We start from the raw sequence: 15876 nt of genomic DNA, 5'->3' as shown, positions 1-15876 counted from the left end.
ACAGGAGGGTACGGGCATATAGTACGGTGTGCTTTTTTTGGACAAGGAAGTGAGCCAAATGAAGAAAGAAGGTCTGTGTGCTCGATTAAAAAAATTGTTTAAGGACATATACATGGTCTACTGGTCACAAGTGTTGAATTCCTCCGAGATCCATGCCTCATTCATTTTTAGAAATGTGAGGTAGTTAACACTTAGTCGTGAGCTAGGTGAGTACGCTTATCGGTCACGATCCCCCCTGCTGCGCTGAACGTCCTTTCGGACAGGACACTGGACGAGGGGCAAGCCAACAGTTCGATTGCAAATTGGGCAAGCTCTGGCCAGAGGTCAAGCCTGCCCACCCAGTAGTCCAGGGGTTCATCACTCCTCAGAGCGTCCACATCAGCCATTAACCCGATGTAGTCGGACACCTGACGGTCTAGGCATTCCCTGATGCTGGATCTGGATGACACCTGTCGATGGGTCGGCTGAAAGAATGACCTCATATCAGAAGTCACCAACACATCTTCAAACCGGTCTTTTCTTGCAGGCGCTGTTGGATTGGTACCCTCAACTCCTTCTCCGGGAGTGGGAATTGCTCCTCTGCCAGCGCACGCAAAAGCAGAATGCAGCATTTTTCCAAGCAAGGCCTGGAAGTGCTCCATTCTGACAGCCCTCTGTGACGGCGGTAACATTTCCACCATTTTGTGTTTGTACCAGGGGTCTAAGTACGTTGCCACCCAGTACTGGTCCTTGACCCTTATGCTTTTTATACGGGGGTCCCTATTAAAACACTGCAGCATGAAGGCCCCCATTTGCACTAAACTGGAAGCGGTGTGGTGGCCTGGCTCCTGCTCATCATTCAGGATAATGTCGTCCTCTTCATTCTCCTCTCCCCATCCACGCACAACAACAGGGATCCCAGAAAGGTTTAAAGCATGCTCTTCTTGCTCCTCCTCATCCGCCCCGGCACCATCCTCCTCTGACTCCTCTTCAGACTCCTGTTGTTCACTTGTCTCAGATAGAGTAGCCCCCCCCTGGGAATTCATCCAGCATTGCGACTTCCTCATCTTCCCGCTCCTGCTCCTCCACAGCTTGATCAATGAAACGACGCAATGCATGCTCCATAAAGAAGGCATAAGGTACCATGTCACTGATGGCGCCATGGCTGCGACTGACCAGTTTGGTGATCTCCTCAAATGGCCGCAGAAGTCTGCATGCGTCGCTCATGAGCAGCCACTGGCACGGTGAAAAAAAAACAGCTCCCCAGAACCTGTTATGCCCCAGAGTTCATACAGGTAGACGTTAACTGCACGTTTCTGCTGGAGCAGCCTATCAAGCATAAAGAAGGTTGAGTTCCCTCGCGTCGGGCAATCGCAAATAAGAAGTCTGACTGGCAGATTGTGTCGCCGCTGAATGTCAGCAAGGTGACCCATGGCCGTGTAAGATCTTCTGAAATGGGCCGAGATTTTCCTTGCCTGCCCCAAGATGTCCTGGACATCAAGTTTAAGACGTGTGCCATGCATGGCACGTGCGTGATTTTGCCCTGTTTCAATGCGCTAAGCAGATTGGCACCGTTGTCACACACCACTTTACCAACTGTCAAATTGAGCGGTGTTAGCCATTGATCTGCCTGTGAACGCAAAGCTGAAAGGAGTGCCGGGCCAGTGTAGCTCTTGGCTTCCAGGCACAACAGACGCAGCACGGCATGGCAACGTCTCACCTGGCATGGCGAATAGGTTTTGGGGAGCTTGGGCGGCGCAGCAGAAGAGACGCTAGCAGCGGAAAAGGAGGAGTCAGCCGAGGAGGAGAGGGAGGAGGATGGAGTAGGAGGAGGAGGAGAAGAAGAGCCAGGCCTGCATGCAATCCGTGACGGTAAAACCAAATCTACACGGGGTTACATGCTTGACGGCCATCAGAAGGTTCACCTAGTGGGCAGTAAAAGTGATATACCTTCCCTGCCCGTGTTTGCTAGACCACGTGTCTGTGGTCAGATGTATCTTGGCACCGACACTGTGTGCCAGAGATACATTCACTTGCCGCTGAACATGGCCATATAGCTCTGGGATGCCCTTCTCTGAGAAATACTTCCTTTGTGGTGTTCCAATGGCCACAAATTTTCGAAAGGCCTCCGAGTCCACCAGTTTATATGGCAGTAGTTGGTGGGCTATCAGTTCTGACAAGCCAGCCGTCAACCATTGGGCAAGAGGGTTATTCGGCGTCATCATTTTTTTACGCTCGAACATTAGGTCCACGGAATCCTGCCTTTTTGCAGAAAAACGTGAGCTTGGCGTGATGGAAGGTGGAGTGGAGGACAATTGTGAGGAGAGAGGAGAAGGAGAAGTAGAAGACGAGGCTGGACGGTGAGAGCCTGGAGTGTGGCTTTGTGTGTTACGTTGCTCCCACTGGACTCGGTGATGGCTGCTCATGTGCCTTCTTAAGGTGGTCGTCCCTAGGTGAGTGTTGGGCTTACCGCGACTAATGCGTTGACTGCAAAGATTGCAGACTGCAACACTATTGTCAGCAGCGGACACGTTAAAAAAAGCCCACACTGCGGAGCCATGTGCCGGCGTCCTGGGAGCGCCAGATGTGACCGTACATGGTTGATGCCTCGCTCCTGATACATTAGCAGTCTGCTTTGTCCCTCCTGTGCAATGCAAGTTATTCCTGCTTCTCCTCCTTATCTGCTGGTCCATATCTCCCTCTGAACTCCCCTCCTCTTCCTCTCTTGTGGGCACCCACGTGACATCACCAGACACGTCATCATCAACGTCACCTTCCCCACCACTATAAGTAGAGATCCCGGAGTAGGCAGCAACACCGGGGACCAACCTCCTCCTTGGGCTGATCTGGGTACTGTCGTCAGACTGCTGAGTAGCGGTTCTTGCTACCTCCTCTTCCTGAACCAATGACTCAATCGGAAGGTATGTGGTGGAGGTGGTGGTGGTGGTGTTGTTGGTGGTAGTGTCTTTGGGGGTGCACATAGCAGAGAGTGAAGAAGAGGGTGCAGATCGAGAGGATGAGGAGGGTGCAGAAGAGTAAGGCTGAGTGAGCCACTCAACCAAGTCTGGTGCGTCCTTTAAAGTAATTGAACGCACATTCTGCAACTTCCCACTTTGGCTCAAGCCTGTTGCTCCTGCTCTACCCCTACCACCCCTGCGGAAGGTCCTGCCTCTTCCTCTGCCTGTCATTTTTTAAATGACCCTGTGACAAAACTCTCAGTCCCTATACTGATAAAGGACTGCTGCAGTATAGGGCAGCAGTCAGCAGTAGTGCACCTCAACCCTATATATTGTGGACCTATACCAGTCCTTAAGGAATAGCAGACTGTACCTCACTCAACCCTATGTACTGTAGTACCCTATACCTTACCAGTCCTTATAAGGACCTTTGTGGAACTAGTAGGTTGTGAATGATTCGCAGACTGTACCTCAGTCCCTATACTCATAAAGGACTACTGCAGCAGAAGGGCAGCAGTCAAGTATAATATTATTTCTATATTTGGAAGAACGAATATTACACGTGTACAAGCCTATTACCATACCAGTCCTGAAAAGAACCTTTGTGGACCTAATGTTAACAGCTACTAATTAAACTGACTGTCCCTCACTGCCACACACAGCTTCCTGCCTGTCCCTATTTAAACTGACAAAACACAGGCTGCTGCAACAATAACTTGAATAGCACTCAAAACTATATCCTGGAAATACATCTAATCCTCCATTAATAGTCTCCTCTAACGCTCAGCAAGGGATAGCAGAGTTTTTTCCGGGAGGCGGCCGGACACGATCATGTACATCGAAGACAATAAGACAGTAACAGGGGAATATCAGCTTCTGTTGTTATGCAGGATACACATACACAATCACTACAAGCAGAAAAAACTATATTAACACCAGTTGTATCAATAATTAAACCTTTACTGTCATCTGTAAGGCCGTTAGGCTCCTTAGGCATTGGGGCAGTAAAAGACGCACAGACAGCAAAAATGGATTGTACAGACGCCATAAAAAACATGTGGGAATCGGCTTTTGAGTCACAAGGACCGATTGAATTTGTGGAATCCGCATATATAATAGAAGTGAATAATAGCTCTGATATAGGTGCACTAGACATGCATATGAATGTGGGAGGACCCCGAGGATGGCCCTCAATACTCACCCCCATCCCCCCCATTGTTAGGGGGATGTAATCCAGTGAATACAATGGATAGTGAGAATATGGATGGGAATCTAAAAGGCGATACAATGGGTGAAGAGTTGGGACCAGAAGTGGGGGATGTACGGACTTATTTAAGAGCTCTGCCCACTCGCCATGAAATGGAAGCTTTTATTCAGCGTCTAGAACATGGTTTCTACAAGGAGATTCAATCTGTACATAAAGAACTACAGGCAAGAAAATATCAGAAGTTGAGCGTTCTGTAGATATATTGGTAGATCGTGTGCAATCACAGGAACAGCGTATAGATGCCCAAGAGTCTCATATTTATACATTATTTCAATTATGGGAGGACCAAGACAACCGTAATAGAAGAAATAATATTAGGATCAGGGGACTGCCAGAATCACTTAGAACTGAAGAGCTGGTTATAACAGTTAATCAAATTTTTACCTCACTGTTGGGGAAACCTTAGGAATCGAATTTGGAACTTGATAGAGTACATCGGACAGTGGGACCACGTAAATTAGATCCAGATAAACCAAGAGACATATATGTCGAGTGCATTTCTATAAGGATAAGGAGGAGATTATGAGAAGGGCAAGAGAGAGGGGACGAATTAATGTTAATGGAGCAAATATACAATTGTTACAAGATCTGTCAATTTACTCTGGAGAAGAGGAAGGCGTTAAGGCCTTTATTAAAAATGTTGCAAGATCGTAACATTGTATATAGGTGGAATTTCCCTTTTCAGTTACAAATTAAGAAAGATGGCAGGTGGTTAAATTTACGTGATCCATCTGATATTCCCGCTATACAATCTGCCTTAGGTTTGCACGACCTTCCATTAATAATTTGGCCCAAGACTTATACACAGTTTAGAAGATCGGAACTTCGGGAGGATAATAGAAATAATCAAGTAGAAAATCCAAAATCTAATCAGGCAGATTAAAGCATCTGGTGATTTCAAGTGTAATTGTAGTAGTAATCATTTAATTTAATAATGAATTAAGAATTATTTTTGTCCTTCTTATGCCCCGTACACACGAGAGGACTTAATTCCGAAGGAGTTCCCAACGGAGTTCCGCCGGAGTTCCGCCGGAGTTCCGACAGAGTTCCGACGCAACGGACTTGCCTACACACGATCACACTAAAGTCCGCCCCTCTGGTCCGCGGTGACGTACACCAGGTCCGACGAGACTATAAAACGGAAGTTCAATACCAAGTGCGCCACCCTTTGGGCTCCTTCTGCTAATTTCGTGTTTATCTCGTGTTAGTAGAAGTTTGGTGAGAGACGATTCGCGGTTTTCAGACTCGTATTTTTCAGAACGTTTTTCACTGCTTTTCAGTTTGTGCTTGTGAGGTTTGTATCTGTTTTTTAGTGCGTGTAGTCAGTTCGTGTCTGTATTTTGCAGTGCGATCTAACTGCGCTCGCTGACTTTCAGCTCGCTCTTCACAGGCCTTGCTGTTCTTCAGTGACGTCTGTTAAGTTCGCTCTGACAATCCGACCGTTTTGAAGCCATGTTGCGTGTACGTACTCGTCGTCGAGTTCGTGCTTTGCTTGCGCTTGGTGTTGTAGTTCATTCTGCAACCCAAGAACAGTCCTTGGACGGGGTGTTGAGGAGTTCATGGACGAAGAATTGGTTGCTCCAGCGTGACCAGTTCTCGCACATGCCTTTGCTTCGTGAGATCCGGGAGAATAATCCTGATGATTTCAGGAATTATCTCCGGATGACGGACCCCGTTTTTCACCGTCTGCTGGCTTTGCTGACCCCTTATATCAGCAGGCAGGATACCTGCATGCGGCAAGCCATCACTCCGGAGCAGAGGCTCGTCGCCACGTTGCGCTACTTGGCGACAGGGAGAAGCCTTCAGGACTTGAAGTTCTCGACAGGCATCTCCCCCCAGGCTCTGGGGATCATTATCCCAGAGACCTGTTCTGCCATTATACAGGTCCTGCAGGAGGACTATATTAAGGTAAGATTTTAGCATTTAACATCACATTTTATTGTCTTTAATGTTTGCTAATGCCTTGTATTTCTTTCCTCAATCTCTAATTACCATGATTGCAATATGCTGTGAATGTCCCCTTTGTCCTCATGCATGCTGCAATCTTTTAATGCTCCTTTTTTCTTTTTCATGCATATTTGCCTTCATTAAACCTCACCAACATGCTATGGTAGGCCCATATCCACCTAGTCTAGTCACTTAAAATGTCTTTTGTCAGCTCCATTCTATTGCTTTATCCTAAAACCAAACATTTTAAAGCTTATTCCAAATGGTCTGTGTCCCCTTAACTGAATCCCCCCCCCCCCCCCCTTAATAGTATCCCAAATGGTCTGTGTGTCCTTTAACTGGATCCCCCCCACACACACTTAATATAATTCCAACGAGTCTGTGTGTCCTTAAATTAATGTTGAATTATATATTGTATTTTTAACACACTTCAACCCTGGAATGATTTTCCCCCCTTCCTGACCTTCATCACTTTTTTGGGTGATTTGGCAGTGCGTTGTTTGAATTGACAATTGTGCGTCCTTGTAACATGGCTCCTCCTAGTAAATTATCTTCATTTTATTAGCACAAAGCGATTTTGTATTTGGTTGTCTTTGATCACCTCTGCTTTTTTAGTTTTGGTGATTAACCACCAACAAACCCAAAATGCATTTTTCGAAATATGCTTTTTTTTCTCTCTTTTCGCTCTAAAGAAAGATAGTCACAAAAATATATCACCATGATTTTTTGGGACATCATTTGATGCTGATACGTAGTCTTTTAGTAAACCAAAATGTGTTAAAATGAATCACAATTTAAGCGTTTCTTGATTGTTTTTTTTTTAAGTTCTATCGTTTAGTAAATATGGTCTATTTTGCTGGCATTTGTAAAATCTTGCCATTTTTGAAAATAGTAATGGCGTTGCTAACCGTTTTTTTTTTTTTTTTTTTCTGGTGACTGCCACATTATGGCGGACACATTGGCCAATTTCCATACATTTTTGTGACCATTGTCATTAATACAGTGATCAATGCTGTCCAAAATTGTCTTGATTACTGTAAAAATGTCACATGCAGTGAAGGTGTTTTATTAAGCACAAGGGGGCCAAGGAATGGTTTAAAGTGTGTTCTGGGTGAGTGTTTTTCTTAACTGTCTGGGGGATGGGCTAGCAGTGACATGACCCTGATCACTGCTCCCAATGACAGGGAGCAGACGATCGGTGTCATGTGACTAGGCAGAAGCGTGAAATAAAGTTTGTGTTGTAATGTACAATGTTTAATGTGCCAAAGTACTTATTTTGTTTTTTTTCTGCTTTTTGCCTCCCCAGTTTCCTTCATCGCCACAGGAATGGCAGACTGTGGCATCCCATTTTGCCACCCGGTGGGACTTTCCTAACTGCGGTGGTGCCATAGATGGGAAGCACGTCCACATTGTGCCACCACCCCATTCGGGGTCATACTTTTTTAATTACAAGGGGTTTCACAGTATTGTGTTAATGGCGGTGGTGTCGGCACAGTATGAATTTCTCTATGTGGACGTGGGGAAGAATGGCCGCATGTCGGATGGAGGAGTCTTCGCCCAGACGGAGTTCTACCGCCGTCTACAGACAGGTGGCCTGGGCTTGCCACCTGATTCGGAGAATGTGGAGGAACTACCCTTTGTATTCATTGCGGATGAGGCTTTTGCTCTTGACAACCACATAATGCGGCCATTCCCCCAAAGAGCCCTCACCCCGGAGAGGAGGGTTTTCAACTACCGGCTGGCCAGAGCGAGAAGAGTGGTGGAAAATGCTTTTGGAATAATGGCCAGCCGGTTCCGTGTATTTCTGACGGATCTCAACCTAGCGGAATACAAACTGAACTATGTCATCCTTACGTGCTGCATTTTGCACAACTTTTTGCACAAATATTCCAATACATATTTATCAGGAATAATGCCGGAGGCTGGAGTTGGGCCAGAATCCATGACAGGCCTGGATACTGGCCGTACTGGCTTGGCCCCCCAAAGTGCACGGGAAGTGCGTGAAAGATATGTGACTTATTTTAATGGTAGGGGGGCCATTGCAATGCCACCCAATATTTAATTTTAAAAAAGAGGAAAATAATAAAATAACCTCAAATCTGAAATGTGTTTTCTTGCTTGCTTTTGGTTTGTGCTGTCTCCTATGTTATCCTAGTGCACTTGTAGTGCCAAGTGTATTTTCATTAAATTCAATAAGGCCCATTGTCACTGGATACACAAAATCCCTTTTCCCAAACTGGTATTAAGCATTGAAAGAATACGCCACACATTCTTGATTATTCAAAATTTTAATTTGGCCACATTCACATGTGCCATTGAATATTTAGTGATCTAAAATTTTTTTGGGGTTTATTTAACTTTCTTTGCCAAACATTTTTTGGTTTCCTTTTTTTTCAATTTTTTATAAACTTTTTTTTTTTTTTTTTTTTTTTTGGTGGTTTTTATTTTTCTAGAAAAAATATGAAAAATGTATAAAACAACAATCAGCCACAATCGTAAAAATTGGTGAAGTAAAACAATCTTTGAACTAAAACAAGGGAAATGAAGAACATGATCGATATTATGGAGAAACGGATTATATTCTCCCCAAAATATCGATCATGTTCTTCATTTCCAGCTGCATATTGTCAATCTGAGTCTTCATGAGATCCAGGCTAGTCCGCATGTCATCTAGTTCCCCATTCCAGCCCATTATCTGGCCAATCAGCCTTTGTGCGCTGTCACTGGAAAATGGGGCCCTTTCCACAAACAGAACATCACCTACAATAGATGGGAAAAATTGGGTCAAAAATTAGGCAGTCATACATGGATTTCAACAAGCTGGGGTGTCAGACACTCACCTGATGGGGTGCCCAGCTCCCCTACTTCCTCCACCTCTCCTTCCTCAACCTCTCCTTCCTCGACATCCTCGGGGGGGGCACTGGTGCTTGGAAATGTGTCGCTTTCCACAACCACAACATCACCTAAAATAGATGTAAAAACATGTGTTTGGAAATATGCAGGTATACATCGATTACCTGAAGCTGTGGTGTCAGACACTCACCTGGTGGGGTGCCCATCTCCTCTCCTTCTTCAACCTCTCCTTCCTCCACATGCACATCCACGGGGGGGATGGGGCTAACCTCACATTCCTGCTGGCAAGGATGGCGGTCCCTGGGATCCTGCTTTGTGAGGCTTTTCTCCCCTATGAGAAATTAACAAACCAAAAGGTATACTTTAGCACACAGATATTTAAGGCCAGAACTAGGAAGATGGAACCTTGATTAGAAGTGTTGTACAATTGTCGGTTTATGAAGAGATGCAAAATGTGAAGACATGAGAAATCAATTCACTTTGCCAAAAAAGCAAATAATTTGCTTTTTGTGCCAAGGTTCACACATGCCCAACCCCCCCCCCCCCCCCAAGTATACCAGGGAACCCCGTGTGGCGTGTGGTTTACCCTAATAAATGTTCTCTGGTGTCCCACACCTTTGCTCATGAGTGCAGATGTGTTTTTACCCAGCTGCCAAGTGTCCTCTCCTTCAATTACACTGAATGTTCTTTTCTAGTCATTGTATTTTGAAACACATCTAAACCACAATGTCCTAATCATTTGTTGTGTCCTAAAAATTACACACCCAAAAAATGCTGTTCAAACCCTGTATCATAAACGAGGTTTGCCACGAACAATTTACGAGGGTTTGAAAAAACGATACGATTCTTTTACTGTATACAACATGAAAGCAGCAATTTTTTACATTGTACAAAGGTAAAGCATATGGATCTGTATGCAATAATCATAAAATAGGAACACACGACAAGTACTTACTTTTTTTCAGAACTTTCTTGATCCTTCTGTATTGATCCGGCTCCCTCAATTTCAGGTCGGACCACCGTTTCCTCAATTGGTCTTTTGACCGTCGTACCCCAAAACGATTATGCAGGGTCTTAACTACTTTGGCCATGATTCTGGCCTTGCGCAAGTTCGGATGGGTGTATGGTCCATGCTTGCCATCATAATCCTTACTTCGCAAGATTCCCACCATCTCCACCATCTCTTGAAATGCCATATTTGAGGCCTTAAATCTCCTCTTTCCGGATCGGGACGTTTGTGGCTCCGGGGATTCCTGACTACTGGAGTCGTTCATATCAAGCACCTGTTGTGTTTCCGCCATGTTTCTCCTACTGCGCACCGTAGAGAAAAGGGGGCGGGAAATATTCTTGTAAAAGAACGTCATGGGCGGGCAAAGCAGGCGTAGTTCTACGCGTACGCACTGGATCTTACGCCAAAATCACACGTCGTACGTACGTTAAGTGCGCAGAAAGGGCGGGAAACCATGAACTTGACTAAAAGAACGTCAGGGGCGGGCAAAGCAGGCGTAGTTCTACGCGTACGCACTGGATCTTACGCCAAAATCACACGTCGTACGTACGTTAAGTGCGCAGAAAGGGCGGGAAACCATGAACTTGACTAAAAGAACGTCAGGGGCGGGCAAAGCAGGCGTAGTTCTACGCGTACGCACTGGATCTTACGCCAAAATCACACGTCGTACGTACGTTAAGTGCGCAGAAAGGGCGGGAAACCATGAACTTGACTAAAAGAACGTCAGGGGCGGGCAACGCAGGCGTAGTTCTACGCGTACGCACTGGATCTTACGCCAAAATCACACGTCGTACGTACGTTAAGTGCGCAGAAAGGGCGGGAAACCATGAACTTGACTAAAAGAACGTCAGGGGCGGGCAAAGCAGGCGTAGTTCTACGCGTACGCACTGGATCTTACGCCAAAATCACACGTCGTACGTACGTTAAGTGCGCAGAAAGGGCGGGAAACCATGAACTTGACTAAAAGAACGTCAGGGGCGGGCAAAGCAGGCGTAGTTCTACGCGTACGCACTGGATCTTACGCCAAAATCACACGTCGTACGTACGTTAAGTGCGCAGAAAGGGCGGGAAACCATGAACTTGACTAAAAGAACGTCAGGGGCGGGCAACGCAGGCGTAGTTCTACGCGTACGCACTGGATCTTAAGCCAAAATGCACATGTCGTACGTACGTTAAGTGCGCAGAAAGGGGCGGGAAAACATGAACTTGACTAAAAGAACGTCAGGGGCGGGCAACGCAGGCGTAGTTCTACGCGTACGCACTGTATATAACGACAAAAATCACATGTCGTATGTTCGTTTGCGAAAATAGGAACAGAAGTTGGGAGCAAGAAAAACGAAGGTAAGTTTAAACCATTTCCCCAAATAAGTGGCAGATCCTGGAGTCTATCTTGGGCTAAGATTAGGAGAGTCTGAGCTAACATTATGTTTTTTGGCTTGTGTATTGTCTTGCAGAAAAATGAATAAAAAATTCAGGGATCCAGAATTTTTAAGTCTGTTTATCGACAAATATAAAGAAATGTCTAATCTGTGGCATACCAAGCACAAGGATTATTTTAATAAACAAGTAAGGAGGGCAACACTGGAGAGATTTGTGACATTTGTGCAGACTTGGATCCCAGAGGCAGACGTGGACTTTGTGGATAAGAAAATTCAAATATTGCAAAATATGTTCCGAAAGGAAAAGAGGAAAATCGCTAAATCCCAAACATCAGGAGCAGCACCAGGTGATGTATATGTACCCAGGCTGTGGTACTTTGAAAAGCTACGGTTCCTGGACGACCGGTGTAGACCCAGGGAGTCGCTTTCTACTCTTCCCTCCACCCTTCCCTCCACCCTTCCCTGCAGCATTCCCTCCACCTCAGCAGAGGCTGATGAGCCTTCCATCCTGGAGGAAGCGGATGCACCCAGCTGGAGCCAGGTATTTTTTTTACCAAAAATAGTGATATTCAGAATATTAATGATGTTAACTAGATGTTATTCGAATTTGTACGCTATTATTGATGTTAAAAAATAGTTAAAATTTGGACATATCAATTTACAGTAGTGGCCACAAATGTTTGTCACCAGCAGAAACAAGAAATAGTGGTGTCATAATGATACTCTTTTATATGTATTAACAGAATTTTGAAGTCAGGAGCTGAAAAATGTTTAGGATTGATGAACAAAAAACTAAAACAATGTCCCTTTTTTATACACAGGAGGAGCTCAGCCAGGAGGAAGGTGGTGAAAGTGGCAGGCAGGAGGAGGCTATGCCCACTCTCAGCCAGGAGGAGTCCATGCCCTCTGTCAGGCAGGAGGTGGCCGGGCCTAGTAGAAGCATGACGACTTCTCAAGTGCCTCCCCTCCGTCTTCCATCCAAAAGGGCCAAAAAAAATACACAGGCACAGGAGGAATCCCTGCGACTAATTAGAGAGGCGACTAATGTTTTAAACAGCCCCCCTGACGCAGAAGAGGCCTATGGCTGCTACATTGCCAGCCGGCTCCAGCAACTAGAGATGGGCCAACGTCTCCACTGCGAAAGGCTCATTTTCCTGTTGTTACAGAAGGGGCTCAGTGGAGATTTATCGGCCAACAGTACTATTGTGGAGCAAGTTCCTCCTGTTCCTCCTCCTCCTCCTCCTCCTGCCACGAGTCCACCACCGGAGACACAGCCTCCCAGGAAGGCTACAGGGAAGTCTGCAGGGAAGGGTGCAGTGAAGGGTGGAGCGAAGAGAAGAAGGTGATGACCTGGCTTCACTCTGGTCCGACCAACCACAGCCTGGGGACATATATACCATCTGATGCTGCTCTTGATGTCTGGGATTCTGGGACCATATTGGATTTTGTAATATTTGAATTTTCTTGTCCACATAGTTTCACGTTTGCCCTGGGGCCAAAAGGCTACAGAAATGTCACAATTTTCTCCAGTGTTGCCTTCATTTTTTTGTTTGTAGAACCAGAATAAATGGATATTTTTGTTTGAAAATATAATTGCCTATGTGTTTTTTGGTCAAATACCTTTCTATAAAAGACAATGTGAAATTAACAAGGGACACTAACCTCCTTGAGGTTATAAACAAAATAAAAATGTTATTGTGGTAACTTGTCACCAGAATAAAAATAAAAAGGTTATTGTGGTAATGCAAAAAAAATAAAATAAAATAAAGTTTTTGGTTTTAACTTGACGGAACAATTAAATATGGAGATCACAATAAAAAAAAAATGGTAAAGAATTGTACCAAAAATATGTAGGCCAAAAATTAGTCACCAACATTTTTTCTTGTTTTTTTTTATTTTTTTGGAGTAATTTTTTCATCAATATTTTTGGGTGAAATCATGAACATTTTTATTCTTGTGATCTCCATATTTAATTATTCGGTCAAGTTAACAACTTTTTTTTTTTTTTTTTGGTTTTAATTGACAGAATAATTAAATATGGAGATCACAAGAAAAACATGGTAAAGAATTGTACCAAAAATATGGAGTAAAAAAAATTATTAAAAAAAAAATAAAAATAAAAAATATTGAGATGGGGCTTTAAAATAAAAACAAGATCATTCATGAGATGAGGAGAAATAAAACAGAAATGTGTTTGGTGAGAACTCTGTGAGTGAATATGAGCAGCAAAGCAACTTCGTTCTTCTAGCATTATAAATAAAAAGGCTTCGTTCTTCTAGCATTATAAAGAAGATGCGCTATACATTTAAACGAGCACAGAATTTGCAGCATGACGAATGTGCTACTTCCAATACGAACTGGAGTTTTACAAGACCGAGCACTTCCGTCTCGTACTTGCTTCAGAGCATGCGTCGTTTTAGGACTGTCGGAACAGCATACAGACGAGCGGACTTCTACATCGGACCTGGGTCCGGCGGAGTTCCGTCGGGAAAATTTGAAGCATGCTTCATTTCTAAAGTCCGTCAGACTTTTGCGAAGCTAAAGTCCGTTGCAGCCCACACACGAGCGGATAGTCCGCCGGACTCAGTCCGTCGAAGTTTGGATGTCGAAAAGTCCGCTCGTGTGTACGGGGCATTAGAGATGTTTGGGTGTAGAATGATTTCTGAGGAGGGGGAAAAAAGTGGGGAAAAATGGAGAGGGGAATGAATATATGAGGAAAAATTAATATATTTTCAAAAATCCCCCCCCCTTTTTTTTTTTCTCTCACTTTCTTTCCTCCCCCCTTCCCATTACCCCCCCCCCCCTTTTATTTTTTTCTCTTCTTTTTGTATTACTAATATATTGCTTGGGGTTAGAAATGTGATCTTAACTATTGTGTTATACGCGGAGGTAATTACAGTGAGAGTCATGTATGTAATATGTATACCCTGTATATAACGTAATTAGATTGAACTCCATTCTTGTTTTTTTTTTTGGGGGGGGGGGGGGGGAGGGGAAGAGGGACGGGGGAGGAAACAGTTATAGATAGATTTGATTTATTTGCAATTTATTTATTTATTTATTTATTTATTTTCTTCTTCCTGACTACACCCTTTATTATTATTATTATTATTATTATGTTTGTTTATGGATGCCCACTGTCACTGCGTAGAGCCATCTTCAGTGCTCTTTAACTTTTTCCCCTTATAGGAATCACCGTCCCTCGGGTAGGGCTTGGTGTTTTTTTTTGGATAGATTCCATATTGGGTGGGTTTTTTTTTTTTTTTGGATAATTAGTTAACGTTTCCCTGGGTAACTTGGGGATCGGGGAGAAGGAGCTTCTCCAATTTTAGAGAGCACAACTTCGAAATTGTTGTGCAGGGGTTTTTTTTTTTCTCTTTCCTTTTCCCTCTCTCTTCCATTTTCTTTCGCTCCCTCATAATTTGATATGGCAGCGATTTTCTCCTCGCCAGTGTCACTGAAATTATGTACCTACAATGTTAAAGGTCTTAATAATAAATCAAAAACAGGTCAGATTTTATATAGTTTACATAAAGCTAAGGTAGATATTATACTCTTTCAAGAGACCCACTTTCGAAGTGATAATATTCCAGTGTGTTCTCGTAAACATTATTCGCAATGGTTCCACAGCACTATGTCGAGTTCAAAAGTGAGAGGGGTCTCTATCGCTTTTTACAAGCACTTACCAGTTCAGAATTTGGAATATAGAGCTGACTCGAATGGAAGATATCTGTTTCTGAAAGTCAGATTGTGGGATAAAATCTTCACAATTGCAAACTTTTATATTCCAAATTATGATCAAACTAAGACAATCGTGAGTTATCTTGGCCTCTTAGCGGACTTCGCAGAAGGTACGGTTATCGTGGGAGGAGATTTTAACCTAGCTTTGGACCCTACATTAGATACATCAGCTCAACGATCAAATATTTCATATTCTCGTTTGAGGGCACTTAAAAACAAACTTTTTGAACATAGGTTGATAGACCTCTGGCGGACCCTAAACCCTAAAGATCGTAACTATACATATTTTTCTTTAGCACATAAAACATATAGCAGAATAGATTTTTTTTTAACTGGTCCTAAGGTATTGGAATGGAACCCTTCTATAGAAATCGGATCATTCATTTGGTCCGACCATTCACCAGTATTCTTAACAATATCACCCCCCCAGATTCAGGGTACAAATTGGTCGTGGCGTTTGAATGACACACTTATGCAAGACCAAATCTGTCATAAAGCAATTGCGGAGGCGATTGATAATTTTATTTCTGATCATGAACAGGATGAAACTGCCTTACCCTAAAAATGGGAGGCCTTAAAGGCAGTAATACGAGGGGTGTTCATTCAACATGGTTCTCGTCTTAAAAAAGATAAATCAAAAATTATCAAAAATACGCTATCAAAACTCCATTCATTGGAAATTCGACATAAAGCCCACTGTTCTCCAGATATATCAGCCAATATTTTCTCTACAAGGATATCTTT

General features: G+C 43.9%; 1 long non-coding RNA gene across 1 annotated transcript; it reads right to left on the bottom strand.

The window, feature by feature from the left end:
• Window positions 1-8419: 8419 nt before the first annotated feature.
• On the bottom strand, window positions 8420-9115 carry LOC143942285 (uncharacterized). The gene is made up of 2 exons (XR_013264744.1): window positions 8991-9115; window positions 8420-8910 (listed from the first exon to the last, which is right to left on the bottom strand). It is a non-coding gene; the product is annotated as an uncharacterized LOC143942285 (long non-coding RNA).
• Between the last annotated feature and the right edge of the window lie 6761 nt (window positions 9116-15876).

The sequence above is a fragment of the Lithobates pipiens genome, unplaced genomic scaffold, assembly GCF_037356315.1.
Source record: "Lithobates pipiens isolate NorthernLeopardFrog02 unplaced genomic scaffold, aLitPip1_a1.2 Scaffold_30, whole genome shotgun sequence".
NCBI classification, from domain to species: domain Eukaryota; kingdom Metazoa; phylum Chordata; class Amphibia; order Anura; family Ranidae; genus Lithobates; species Lithobates pipiens.
This window is presented reverse-complemented; position numbering and strand designations above follow the sequence as displayed.